Source organism: Phodopus roborovskii, unplaced genomic scaffold, assembly GCF_943737965.1.
Source record: "Phodopus roborovskii unplaced genomic scaffold, PHOROB, whole genome shotgun sequence".
NCBI lineage: Eukaryota > Metazoa > Chordata > Mammalia > Rodentia > Cricetidae > Phodopus > Phodopus roborovskii.
Window position 1 is genome coordinate 564,266 of NW_026125959.1, and position 15,249 is coordinate 579,514.

Sequence of the window (15,249 nt, forward strand, 5' to 3'; positions counted from 1 at the left end):
TGACTACTGATGGGAGAAGTCATTCTGAAAATATGTTTCTCTTATTGGTTAACTAATAAAGCACTGTTGGCAAATAGGAAGGGAAGATAGGGGGGACAAGGAGGGTTCTGGGAGATGTAGTAGAGGGGAGATTCAAGATGTAGATACTTGAGAGAAGAGGTCCAGACCCTCTCCCCAGTAAGATAAAGAGCACATGGAAATACTTAGATTGATAGAAATGGGTTAATATTTAAGACAGAGCTAGACAGTAAGAAACGCTAGTAACTGGCCAACAACTTTATATCTAGTTTTGGGGGCTGACACAGCTGTGGGACCAGGCTGGCGTGAAAACTGCTCATAACAGACTACAGACTTGGTCACAAAGCAAGTCTCAACAGATACAAGAAAAATAAAATAACTCCCTGTATCTTATCAGACCATCATGAATTGAAGCTGGAATTCAACAACAATAGAAACAACACAGAGCCTACAATCTTACGGAAATTGAACAACTCTCTACTGAACACCTCTCTACTAGGTCAAGGCAGTAATAAACAAAGAAATTAAAGACTTCATAGAATTCAATGAAAATGAATGCACAACATACCCAAACTTATGGGACACAATGAAAGCAGCACTTAGAGGAAAGCCGATGGTACTAAAGTACCTACATGAAGAAATTAGAGAGATCTCATGCTAGCGACTAAATAGCACACCTGAAAGTTCTAGAACAAAAAGAAGCAAACACATCCAAGAGGAGTAGATGGCAGTAAATAATTAAACTCAGGGTTGAAATCAATAATAGAAACAAAGAGAACAATAAAAAGAATCAATGAAACAAAGAGTTAGTTCTTTGAGCAAATCAACAAGACAAACCATTATCCAAACTAAAGAGCAGAGAAAGAATACCAAAATTAACAAGATCAGAAACAAAAAAGGGGAGGTAAGAACATACCCCAGAGGAAATCCAGAGATATACTTTAAAAACCTACGCTCCACAAAATTGGAAAATCTAAAAGAAATGGATAAGTTTCTTGATAGGATTACTTACCAAAGTTAAATCAAGATCAGATTAAAAATTTGTATAGACACGAAACAGAAAGTCATTAAAAATCTCCCAACTAAAAAAAAGTTCAGGGCCAGATGGTTTTAGTACAGAATTAATTCTACCAGATTAACAAAGAAGAACTAATACTAATACTCTCAAATTATTCCACAAAACAGCAACAGAATATAACCTAGTTAGAACATAGTTACCCTTAAGCCCAATCCACATAAAGATTCAACAAAAAGAATTACAGATCAATTTACCTTATGAACACAGATAGAAAAATTCAATAAAATACTTGTAAGCCAATTCCAAGAACACATCAAAAAGATAAAAAAGATGACCATGAACAAGTAGGCTTCATCCCAGAGATACAGAGAAGGTTCAATATATGAAAATAAGTAAGCACAATCCACCATATAAAATAACTGAAAGGCAAAACCCACATGTTCATCTCATTGGATGCAAAAAAGCCAACACCATTCATGATAAAGTTCCTAGAGAGATTAGGGATACAAGGGACATACATAAATATAACAAAACTAATTTACAGCAAGCCTAAAGCCAATATCAAATTTAATAGAAACTCAAAAGAATTCCACTAAAATCAAGAACAAGACAAGGTTGTTCACTCTATTCTATGTAATATGGTACCTGATGTCTTTGCTTATCAACTAGACAACCGAAGGAGACTATCTTAGGGTTTTTATTGCTGTGAAGAGACAACATGACTACGGCTGCTGTAATTTAAGAAAAGTGGTACTTGAGAGAGAGAGACATCATGTGACAGGGTTCAAGCAGAGATTTTCATTTTTGTTTGTTTTGTTTTTTTAAATCAGGGAAAGGAATCATAAAAATGGGAAAAGGAAGGGGGAGCAGCAGAAGAGAGGAAAGAGGGGAAAAGAGAGAGGGGAACAGAGAAGGGGGAGAAAGAGAGAAGGATGGGATGTGGGCTGGGCCCTTTTAAAAGGGAACATTGTGAATATGCACAGATGGACCTCTTAGTGGCTGCAGCTGAGGGTGTATCCCGTCTGAACCTCAAGGACAGGCTACTACAGATGCTTGAATAGTAACAATGGCAACTCTCATAAATAAAACATTTAATTGGGGTGGCTTGTTTACAATTTCAGAGGTTCAGCCCATTATCATCATAACATGGAGCATGATGACATACAGGCAGACATGATGCTGAAGCTAAGAGTCCTACATCTTGCAAGCAAGAGAAAGTTGACTGACAGACGTGCAGTATCATGAACATAAGAAACTTCAAAGCCCACCCCCACAGTGACACACTTCATCCAACAAGGCCATACCCACTCCAACAAAGCAACACCTTATAATAGTGCCACTCTCTATGAGATTACGAAGGTCAATTGCATTCAAACTACTACAGAGATCAAGGGGATACAAATTGGAAATACGTAAAAATATCTTTCTTTGCCAGTGATATAATAGTTATATAAGTAACCCCAAAAATTCTACTAGGAAACTCCTGCAGCTGATAAACAATTTCAGTATATCACCTGGATACAAGATTAACCAAGGGGGGGGGGTTAAGTAGCCCTCCTATATACAAATAACAAATGAACTGAGAAAAGAATCAGATAAACAACACCTTTCACAATAGCCTCAACAAATATAAAATAACTTGGGGTAAATCTAACCAAGCAAATGAAACACTTGCATGGTTAAAAACTTCAATTCTGCAAAGAATGAAATTGAAGAAGACATCCAAAGATGGAAAGATCTTCGATGCTCATGGATAAGTAGGATTAACATAGTGAAAATGGCCACTCTACCAAGAGCAATCTACACATTCTGTGCAATCCTCCCTCATCACAGTCCTAACATGATTCTTTACTAACCTTGAAAGAATAATTCACAACTTCATATAAAAGAACAAAAACCAGGATATTTAAAATAATCCTGAACAATGAAATAACTTCTGCGTCACCATCCCTAAAGTGAAGTTGTACTACAGATACAGTAATAAAACATTTGCATAAAACAGACACATTGATCAATGGAGTAGAATAGAAGACCCAGACATTAATCCAAACTCATATGAACACCTGATCTTTGATAAAGAAACCAGAAATACACACTGGAAATGAGACAGCATCTTCAAGAAATGATGCTAGTCAAACTGGATGTTGTAAAACTCAAGTACAAATGGACCAAAGACCTCAATATAAAACAATACACTTTGGACCTGATAGAAGAGAAAGTGGGTAATATATCCTTGAACACACTGGAGTGGGGAATACCCTTGAACACATTAGCATGGGAAACAACTTCCTGAACAGAATACCAATAGTGCAGGTACTAAGATGGACAGTGAATAAATAGGCCCTCATGAAACTGAAAAGTTACATGAGGCAAAGGACATCATCATTCAGGCAAAATGTCAGCCTACAGAATTGGAAAATATTTACCAACTACACATCTGGTAGAGGACTAATATCCAAAATATATAAAGACCTGAAGAAACTAGGCATCCCCAAATCAAAAAAAAAAAAAAAAAAAAATGCAATTTAAAAATGGGGAACAGCTGGGCAGCGGTGGCACATGCCTTTAATCCCAGCACTTGGGAGGCAGAAGTAGATGGATCTCTGTAAGTTCAAGAACAGCCTGGTTTACAAAATGAGCTTCAGGACAGCCAAAGCTACAGAGAGATCCTGTCTCAAAAAAGAAAAGAAAAAAAGGAAGAAGGGAGGGAGGGAAGTAGGGAGGGAGGAAAGAAGGAAGGAAGAAAGGAAGGAAGAGAAGTGGGGAACAGATCTAAACAGAATTCTCAGCAGAGGACCATCAAATGGCTGAGAAACACTTAAGAAATGTTCAACATCCTTAGCCATCAGGGAAATGCAAATCAAAATGACTTTCACATTATCTTACATCTGTCAGAATGGCTAAGATCAAAAGCACAAATGGCAGCTCAAGCTGGAGAAGATGAGTAGCAAGGGAAACACTCCTCCATTGCTGGTGGGAGTGCAAACTTGTACAGGTACTTTGGAAATCAATATGACAGTTTCTCAGAAACTCGGGAATCAATCTACCTCAAGAACCAGCTATACCACTATTGGGCATATACCCAATGTACACCCCATTGTACCAAAAGGACACTTGTTCAACTATGATCATTGAGGCTTCATTTGTAATAGCCAGAAACAGGAAACAACCAAAATGTCCCTCAACCAAAAAATGGGTAAAGAAAAGAGTGGTATATTTACACAAGGTTTTTCTCAGCTGTTTAAAAAAATGACATCCTAGAATTTGCAGGCGAATGGATGGAACTAGAAAAACAAAAACCAAACAACAAAAAATCATCCTGAGTGACATAACCCAGACCCAGAAAGACAAATATGGTATGTGTACACTTATAAGTGGATATCTGTCATTAAGTAAATGATAACTAAGTTACAATCCATAGACCTAGAAAGGTTAGGTAAAGAAGAGAGGTCTACGGGGAAGCATGGATCTCCCTGGGAAGAGGAAATAGAGTAGATTTTAAGTGTGGTCTTGGGGAGAGTGGGGACAGGAGTGGGAGGGATCAGGTTGTGGGGAGATGGAATGGAGGTAGAATATATGGAAAGAGATGGCTTGAATTGGGCAGTATTTGGGGAGTATGGAAACCTAGTACAGTGGAAACTTCCTTGAATTTCTAAAGGTGGTCCTAATGAGGACTCCTAGTAATAGGAGATATGGAGTCTCAACTAGCTATCTCTTGTAGCTAGGCAAGGCTTCCAGTGGAGGGACTGGGTTGGACTCAATTTAGTTGTTGGCCAATGCAGTTCCATGAAAAGCCCCAAACAACCCAGGCTCATGTTAAGTCAAAGTATTGATCCCCACATACTAATAGCAGGGCCCCATTGCAGGAGACAGTATCCACATAACTCATTGAATATGGAGAAGTCAAACTGGTGCCCATATGGAGCCCTCATTCCTACGTTCTAGTCTCTTTACTGTTACTGAAAGAGAAATGGGAGCTCAAAGAGATGGGAGCAGCAGTCACGGCACCTGCATGCGTCTACAACTGGTCCTCTACATACATATTGTAGCTATTAGTTTAGTATTTTTATGGGACACCAGACTATAAGAACAAGTGGGTCTCTGACTCTTGTGCCTGCTCTTGGGACTCTTTTTCTTCTGTTGGGTTGCCATGTCCAAGTTTGATATGAAAGTTTTTGCTTTATCTTTTATTTTGTCTTGTTTCATTGTTATCTCTTAGAAGTAAGGGGATGGATCTGGAAGGGAGGGGAGGTGGAGAGGAACTGGGAGGAACAGAGTGGGGAACCATAATTAGGATATATTGTATGAGAAAAGAAGCTATTTTAAATAAACAATCCCTAGAGAATGACAAAGGGGGCGCTAGGGAGCTTTGTCAGAGATGACAGGGCTGAAGGCAGAACTCCCAGAAGGGAAGTAATTTCTCATAGTCATCTATAGCCTGCAATTGAACTGTTTTACCTTCTTATTAAGTCCCAGGATTTAACTCCTGCTCCTGAACAACTCAAGTGTATATATTTGCTTCATTGTATGTTGTGCTTATTTAAGGCTCCCAAGAAATTACCACTCATACATCTTTCATGCATTCTTGTTTTGTGAACAGTGTTTATATATTACATGTATTTGTGATTTTACTGGAAATTGTGATTTTAAAGGAAAATTACATGCATCAAACCCAACACTATTGTTAAGTCACATGAGGCTTAAATCGCAAAAGAAAAAAGATACAAATAGATTGCTATGCCTTCCAGGTTACATATTTTACTTTCAATTAAAAAATGTAAAAATTACTGTCTTAAAAAAAAGGTATGCAGAATAAAAAGAGGAACATAAATTGATCTCTACCATACTGACAAAAGTTAAAAACAATAACTTTCAATGTGAAGAATAAAATATGCACCTATGGCAATGGTAGACATTGTTATTTGCTTCTGAGTATCTGTTCCACAAAACATGGGCTTTTGTTTCTTTTCATATGGCTTTGAATCTGAAATAGTCCTTGAAGGCTCAGGTTTGGTTGCCATTTGATGGGCTTTCAGCAGGTGATTGGACCATGAGGGCTCCAACTTCATCAATGGACTGCCTAATGATGAAATCTAATCTGAATGGACTATTAGGAGGTGGGGCTGAGTTGGAAGAAGGTCAACTGAGTGGGTGCTATTATCTTGTCCTTTATCCCTTTCCCTCTCTGCTCCTCAGCTGCCATGAGGGGGACAGTACTGCTCCACCAGATCCAAACAATGGAGAGCAATGACCTCAGCTGATCATGAACTGAAGTTTCTGAAGCCATGAACAAAAATAAATCTTGCCTTCTGTGAGTTGTTTTCTCAAATATTCTGGCATGAAAATGAAAAGATAACTAACAGGCTTTATTTGTCTTCAGGTCTACATCTCTGGATGCTAAAGAACAGAAGCTAGTATGTGGCAGTATTGCAAAGGTATTTACTGAGTGGATTCATAGCCTCCTTGTGAATCCATACATCAATTTTTAAAAAGGAATAATTTGAACATAATTAATAATCTTGGTTTAATAACTATGTAGATACTTTGATGATGAAAACACAAAATGAACATTCTTTCCAAAGAAATGAGGCATAGTCAACAATAATGATGAATTAGACCCCAAAGAATATGTATGTAGTCTATCTCTCTCCCTCTGTCCCTATGCATGAGTGCATATATATTCATATATATATGAAAAAGTATGAACACAGGCTTTTCTCTTGAAACATGATCTCACTGTGTAGTCTTTACTACTCCGAAACTTGCTATATAAGCCATGCAGGCCTCAAACTCCTGAATGCTGGGGTTAAAGAAGGGTACCACCATGCCCACCTAAAACAACACACTTTTGAACTGACTCCTGGAATATCAGTACTCATTACCTGAGTGGGGCTGGGTTTGTGAAAAATAGGTTTGGGGGGGGGGGCGACAAATGTTTCTTTCACTTTTTACTCCATACCTTTGAATTATTCTATACTGTTTGGATTTTTCATAAGCATGAATAATTGTGCCACCATAAACACAAACCAGACAAAAAAAAAACTGAAAATAAGCAAAAGGAAATATATTGAGCTAACCTGAGTGGGTTTTGAGATTTTTTTTTTCTTCTCAGTTTTGCTTTTCTGTGTTGCTGAACATCTCAACAATAGGCATATATTACTTGAAACATTTTGGTAAGATGTGTACTATATAATAAAATGAAAACATGTTTGATGGGAGATGTCATTCTGTAAATATGTTTCTCTTATTGGTTAATGAATAAAGCACTGTTGATCAATAGGAAAGCAAGATAGGCGGGACTAGGAGAGAGGAAGAAGTAGGGAGGAGAGTCAACATGGAGGACGGAGAGAGTAGAATGCTGGGCCCTCTCTCTGGTAAGATAAGACCATGTGGAAATATTTAGATTAATAGAAATGGGTTAATATTTAAGACAGAGCTATCAGATAAGAAACTAGTAACTGGTTAACAGCATTATATTGAATACAGAGTCTCGGTGTGTTACTTGGGGCTGTTGCAGGGGTGGGACCAGAATAGCAGGGAAAAACTACTCATAACACGTGGTAACCTTTTCATTTAATACATAAGGAAGTCAATGGCCTTCACTTTCACCACTCACTGTCCAACTTTTGCTCACTCAGTGTCAGAATACTTTTAGTCGCTATAAGGAAAAGAAAAAAAATCCTAGAAATATGTTGAAGGAGAAAGTGGTGAACCAGCAAAATGGCTCAGCAGGTAAAGGCACTTGCCAACAAGCCTGGTACCCAAAGTTAGATCACCAGAGCTCATATGGTGGAAGAGCACCACTCCTGAATGTTGTCCTTTGAAGTCCACATGTGCTAGAGTAGATAAAAGGAGTTAAATCAACAAATAACAAAAACAAAAAAAACAAGCTATACTTAGATGTGAAAACTAGTAATTTTATTTATATTGCTTCTTTTATTTTTGAGATTATACTTACATCATTTCCCCTTTCCCTTTCCTCCCTCCAAACCCTTACTCTCTTTCAAATTCATGGGCTCATTTTTCAATTGTTGTTACATGTATACAAAACTATTTTAAAAGATGTAACTTCTTCACAGATGAGTATAGAGATTTCAGGTTCATTATCATAGCTTACATAAAACCTTCCTATTTATAATTTTCAAGTGTGTGTGTGTGTGTGTGGGCGCGCGCGCGCACCGTGCACACATCTGAACACATACATGTGGAGGCCAGAGATCAATGTCAAGTATTTCTCTCTAACACTCCTATTTTTCATCTCAAACTTTACATTTTTATTTAAAGGATAGCCAGAAAAAAACCTAGTAAGACAGAGAGTCACTATCAATTTTATTTAAAAACTAGGAAGCAAACTGGACAAAATAAATAATTTAAACTTACAATATCCCACTATCACATTAATAATACAGGAATGGGTTAAATGTATTAAAATGTTAATAATGGTAATATGTAGGTTTTTGTTTTCCTATCTTAGAGTCTTTCTGATATTTTTAATTTCCATAATGATATATGTATATAATTTTAATGATGATAGAAAAAGCAGTAAGTTTTCCTTTTAACCTCAAACAGGAAATTAACAATAGGAATGAAATGATAAATTGGAGAGGGGAAAATAACCAATAAAAACATGCAAATGTAAACCTGGCCTACCATTTGTAAATGGCACTTACAAATAATAAAGCTTTTTCATGTCTGAAATTGGCAAATGTATTTAAAAGGGCTATTTTCCAAGGGAGTATTCCAGCTTTCAAGAGAGCAGAAAACACCCATTTCTGTTTCATTAAAACACAAAGGATAAAGAAAAAGGAGTTGGTTTTTAGTGTTGCTTTGCTACCACCCACAGGCAATTATACAAACTACAACTAAGAAATTATTCTCTTGCCCTGAAATTCACATTAGTAGTGGATTCCATGCACATTCCCAAACACACACACAAACAGAAGAAATTTAAGAAAATTAGCATGCATTAAGACTCTGCCTGTAGCTACAGGAGTAAAATGGAAATAATGAGTGGGGAATTCTTTTGCAAACGATTAGTTCTCAAATTAATGCATAGGGAATCCAGATGAATGTAAACACATGTATCAAAGTACAGGAGCCTAGATTGCATATTGGGCCATGTAACAAATTCTATGAGTTATAAAACAATGGAAATCATATGGAATAGATTACCTTAGCATAACGGATTTATCTAGAAAATATTAGAGTAAGAGATTCCCAGACTCCACAGTCAGTTGTGGGTCTCTGTGTTAATCACCATCTACTGAAAATAGAAGCTTTTCTCATGAGGGTCCAAAGAGTCATTACTATAGTAGTATGCCAGCTTAGTATTGTGTTCATGTAGCTATACATATGAACTCACAGTGTGTGTGACAGCATGCCAAAGACTTGTGCAACCCAAAACTAGACTAGATCCCAGCAAGGAGAGAGAAGGTGGACCCATCACTACCGGAGAAGCTATTGGTAATTAATAACAAGTTGCTAGAAAAGTCAAATTCAGTTTTATGTAAGAATGTAGCTGCTGTTAAGTCAACCATGCTCCAGTGGAAATGACACATCCAAGAATATTTGGGTTTTCACAAATTGGACTTGATCTTTTTTTAAGGACACATAATTGGATAAATAGTGAAGTGGGGACATAGGAGTTGGAGAAGAGGGTAAAAATGATCAAAACATGTATGAAATACTTAAATAACTAATTAAAAATATATTTAAGCCGGGCATTGTTGGCACACACCTTTAATCCCAGCACTCAGGAGGCAGAGGCAGGTGGATCTCTGTGAATTCAAGGCCAGCCTGGTCTACAGAGTTAATTCCAGGACAGCCAGGGCTACACAGAGAAACCCTCTCTCAAAAAACCAATAAATATAAATTATATATATTTAAAAGAAACCTGTTTCATTAAACATAATACACAATAATTTTAAAAATATAAACAGAAAATGAAAAGAAATTCTACAATTTAAAAGTACAGCAACTGTACTAATTTGGGGGTGACTACAACACAGGCAACACTTAAAATTCTATTCTAAATGAAAGACGCTAAACAAAAGGTCATGTATTATAAAACTTCCATTTATCTGGTATATCTAAACTAGGTAAGTCCACAGAGAAAAAGAAGAAAATCAATACTGGGTTTCTTTCTCTGTGGTAATTGAAATGTTCTATTAGTGGTAAGAGCAATACAAGGTTGATACTTACCTTACATGTAAGAGATACCATGATCATGAAGGTGCTTTTCCCAGGGCTAGGCTCATCCACTGTACTCTAGATGTGCTGACCCCTGTGATTTCTCCAAATGAGGGAAACTCAACTGCATAATTTGTGGTAATTTGAAGACTGCATTCATACTCTCCCCTAAAAAAAAAGAAAAAAAGAAAAAAGGGGAGAAATACAAGGCTGTATGTATACTAAAAACAACTGATTACTACCTATTTACGCAATGGATTCTACGGTAAATATATTCTCAATAAATGGAATGGTTAACTTGTTTTCTTAAAGCAACAATAACAAATGTGATGAGAATGCAGGGGGTTGGATCACTCATACACTGTTGATAAGAGTGTGAAATGGCCCAGTAGTTCTGCAAAAATATTTGTCAGATTCTTATGTAAAAAAACAAAACAACAACAACAACAAAAACACTAAACTAAACACATACCAATGATACAACACTGCCATTAAACCTTTAGGCATTTACTTCATAGATTTTTTTTTTTTAAAGCTTATGTCCACACAAAAATCTATACACAAATGTTCATGACAACTCTATCTTTAAGAGCTCTGTACCAGAACCCACAGATTGCTTCAATAGGTGAGTGACTTCTAAAACTGTGGTATAGCCATACCATGAAATGCTACTTAGAACTACTTTCCATCTCTTGATTCCATTTATATAACTTTTTTGTTGTTATTATTTTGTTTGTTTATTTTTCGAGACAGGGTTTCTTTGTGTAGCCCTACTGTCTTGGAACTATTAGACCAAGCTGGCTTCAAACTCACAAATGCCTGCCTCTGCCTTCTTTCTGAGTGAGTGCTGGGATTAAAGGTGTGCACCACCACCACATTTTATATGCACAACACATAAAAAAATGTTCCCCATTTTTAAATTGGACTTTATAACTTTTTACTAGCAATCAGATTTGGCTTTGACAGTAAGAACATTTCACACATGTCCATTTTTCATACCGACGACAGTAACCTCTACCCTTTCCCGTCTCCCAAATCAATAGTGTCTACCCCATTTCTTCCCTACAAATCTTTCTCACATTCACATATACTGGGTTTGTTTTGTAATCTATTGAGTGCAAACAGGACCACCTGTGTGACCATGGATATGAAGTTATGTGTTGCAGCCTGGTGGTCTCACCAGTGGATACATAACTGAAGACAAGGTGTGGTCCTCTCTCTAAACTCTGTCAATAACCAATAGTTCAGCACTAAAGGGGAGAGGCCCATGAACCCCTCCTCCTACTATGACAGTTGACAGGGCCAGTCTTATGTAGGCTAAATCTAAGCAATTACTGTTGTTGTAAATTCATCATTGCAATGGTTATATTGAGTCTAAAGGATGGAACTTTGCAGCCTTACCTTCCAACTCCTAGTTTCTACCTCTTCTGCAGTATTTTCTGAGTGTTAAACAACAAAGGAATCACTTCTCCACATCCATGTCAGCATTTGTTGCTACTTGTATTCTTGATGATAACCATTCTGACTAATGAGATGGGATTTTTTTTGGAGGGAGGGGAGCAGGGGAGGAGAGGGGATTTGAGACAGGGTTTCTCTCTGTATCTTTGGAACCTGTTCTGGCACTCGCTCTTGCAGACCAGGGAACCCACAGAGATCCGCCTGCCTCTGCCTCCCAAATGCTGGGATTAAAGGTGTGTGCCACCAGTACCCAGTGGAGATGGGATCTTAAAACAATTTTAATTTCTATTTCCCTGATGGCTAAGGATGTTGAATGATTTTTCCATGTATATGTTTCCTAGCCATTGGTAGTACTAAACTATTTAATTCTATAGAAAAATTTTAATTGGGTTGTTGATTTTCTTGATGTATAGTTTTTTTACCAGGAGAGGTGGTCTTCCTCAGAAAAGAATACACTGATTTGCTGTCCAGTGCCAACTAGTCAGCCCTGAAAAGAGAAATAAAAAATTTCAATTTAATAGAATGTAGGTTTTTAAAGGTATATTCCTATGATTTTCTGAATTTCATTTGTATCTGTTGTAATGTCGCCCCTTTGTCTCTAATTTTATTTGTTTGGTTTTGGCTAATTTGGTTAGAGGTCTGCTAATATTATTTAATTTTTCAAAGAACTAACTCTTCATTTCATTGATTCTTTGTAGTTTTTCATTTCTAGTTCATTAATTTCTTCACTGCTCTTAATTTTTTCTCTCCATCTTGGGATTTGGATTGTTTTTGTTTTTCCAAAGCCCTCAAGTACACAATTAAGTTGTTATTTGAGATCTTACAAATTACTGTATTTTTAATATTTTAAAACTTAAGCTGTTATCAGAAACTGAAACTAAATTAAAAAAAAAAATCACACACTAAAATTTACCAGATCCAAAAGTTATAAAACTCCCTAAATTTCTATATAGTTAGAGCAGCCATTTGAAAAGGAAGCTGTGGAATGTCAAACTGATTTATACTTTCACTAGTAGAACAGAGAGCGCCAATGCTTAGGCCTCAGGCTTTTGTGGGATCAGAGTGTACCTGTGACCAGGACTGCACTCCAGTGGCTTCGGGTGTGAGTGCAGGGCCTGTGCTTTGCCTCCAGTGTGCCCAGTATCCCCTAAGAGACAAGTGTTGGTTCCAGTAATCCTGGGGTTGTTATGGGTGTGGGATTGATTTCTATGGATTCAGTACAGGACCTGGAGTCTATACTACTGTAGTTCCAGAAGCTATTTTGGGCCTGTGGCTCTAACCACAGCCCCAGATAGTGGACAGAGTTCACTGGGTCTAAAATTTGGTATCCTGTCTCCAGCAGGTTCATATAATTCAAGAAATGACCAAAGTTTTGGTCCTACTGGCACATAGCCAAGATGAGCCCATTTCAACAACCCATTCAATATCCATCACCAAGTTCCACTAGTCCCCTTAACTGAACTTCATCCAGATACTCCTCTAGGCAGAAAAGAGAATACCGTAAGAGGCTTGGAAGAAGAAGAAAGTCAAAAGGAATCCACTTCAACAAATGCATAAAACACAACAAAGCAGCATTAAAAAAAAAAAAAAAAAATGACACGAGCACCACCTATGGCCCGTGACCAACAGATGAACTTCCTTATGAGGGGGATCCTAAATTATGGAGATAACTGAACTGAGAATTTGAACTTATTGTTCAAAAGAAGTAATGATCATATGGAAGAGTTACACAAACAGATGCATGAATTAAGGCCATCTATCTAAGACCTGGAAAAGGTACCCATTAGTAAATTGGAGATATAAGTCCAAAATATTGAGGAAAAATTTAGAAATGACATTGAAACCCCGAAAAACAACCAAACATAAATAACCCTTTCCTCTCCAAGTTGCTTTTGGTCATGGTATTTTACCACACCAGAAAGCAAACAAGGATAATGTCGATCCAAGACCTTCTGGCTTTTGAAGTTTCATTGAATAATATGCAGTTTTTGGATGGGTTTGCCTTTATATTTTTACTCTCCCCACCCCCAGTTTTCAATAGCTCCCTTTTTTCTTTCTCTGCTTTAGCTTATAAACTGGGAGGTATTTATGTTTTGTTTTTAACGTTTTTATTCTCTGTGGCTTTCACGTCATATATCTTGATCCCATTCATCTCCCCACTTCATACATAGCTCTACCCCCTGCCCTTGCAATGCCCCCCCAATACAATAAAGGAAAATTTAAAAGGAAAAAAGAAAAATCTCGTCATGGAAGGAAGCTGTAGTGTGACACAGTGAACTACACAGCATACCCTTTCTTTAGTCCATGTATCTTTACTTGTAAGTGTTCACTGCAATGAGTCATTGCTCTGGTTTGAGGCTTCTGCTACATCATCAATACTGGGCCTTCACTGGGACTCCCTGGATATTTTGTTGTTACCCTGTGTCGTGGAGACCCTGCAGTTCTGCATCTACAGGATGGGCCCCTTCATGTGCGCCAGCAAATCATACACATAGGCCAACCCATAGCCCTGGTTCTGGGCCTGGGTAGTTGCAGGGTTATTCTGCCTGCCAGTTCTACACCATCTTCACCACCAGGGTGAGCCCTCCAGCACCACACCAAGCTAATTCACCCTATGCAGCAGGCAGCAAGGGACAGGGGCAGGTTCTGCTTTTATGCCCTCAGGGCTGGCTCACTAACACCTATACCACCAGGGCCAGCTCTACTGTGTTGGCCAGGCAGTATGGGGCTACTTTCTAGAGTGCTGCAGCTGGCGAGGACAGGGCAGCTCTCCCACTCTCATGACCTCAGGGCCAGTTCTCCCCACAGGAGATAAGGGCTCCCCCCACCACCACACCCTCTCCCCTCTCCCCCCACCATAGGGTTGAGGTTTATGTTCAACTGATTTGGAGTGCTCCCTCTACCTTGTCTTCAAAGCCCTGACATTTTTTTATGTGTTCCAATCTGTTGTTGACACATTCCATTGAGCTTTTTAGCAGACTTTTAAAAGTTCATTTGTTATTTTGTTTCAGTGTTGTTTTTGTTTGTTTTGGTGTTTCTATCTTTACTGAATTCAATTTTCATATCCTGAACTATACTCATTGTTTTGTTTAGCTGTTTATGTGGCCTTCCATTATTTCTTCCTGTTATCTTTAAGCTCATTCTTGTGGCTATTTGTGCCCTCTCTGAATGCTTTGAAATTGTTGAACATGTTTATAATTGTCTTTTAGAATTCTGTGTCTTGAATTTCTTCTAACTTATTCTCTTTAGGGAACATTACTAAGAAATTGAATGGATATTAGTTTAGTTTATCCAGTTTTTGAGCTGTAACCTGGATGTCTGGATTTACAGTGTTATTTGTGATTTGGCATGGGTTTTTAATCCACCAGGCCAGAATCCCAAAGTGGAATTGTGGGCTAGGTAGCTTGGGGGACCCTTGAGAGAGCATAATAAAAGGTCTGGAGTTTGGGTGGGGACAAGGTCTAGTACACAGTCTAAGTGGAGTGGCTATGGAACACCAGGCCAGAGGCCAATGGCTCAAAAGCTGGCATGGGATTCACTTACTGGGGCCTGGGCAGGGTGACTGC

At 38.0% G+C, this 15,249-nt stretch overlaps 1 non-coding gene across 1 annotated transcript; it reads left to right on the forward strand.

The window, feature by feature from the left end:
* The first annotated feature begins 10,229 nt into the window (after positions 1–10,229).
* LOC127218169 (U1 spliceosomal RNA) lies at positions 10,230–10,396 on the forward strand. The gene has a single exon (XR_007834160.1). It is a non-coding gene; the product is annotated as a U1 spliceosomal RNA (small nuclear RNA).
* The last annotated feature ends 4,853 nt before the right edge of the window (positions 10,397–15,249 follow it).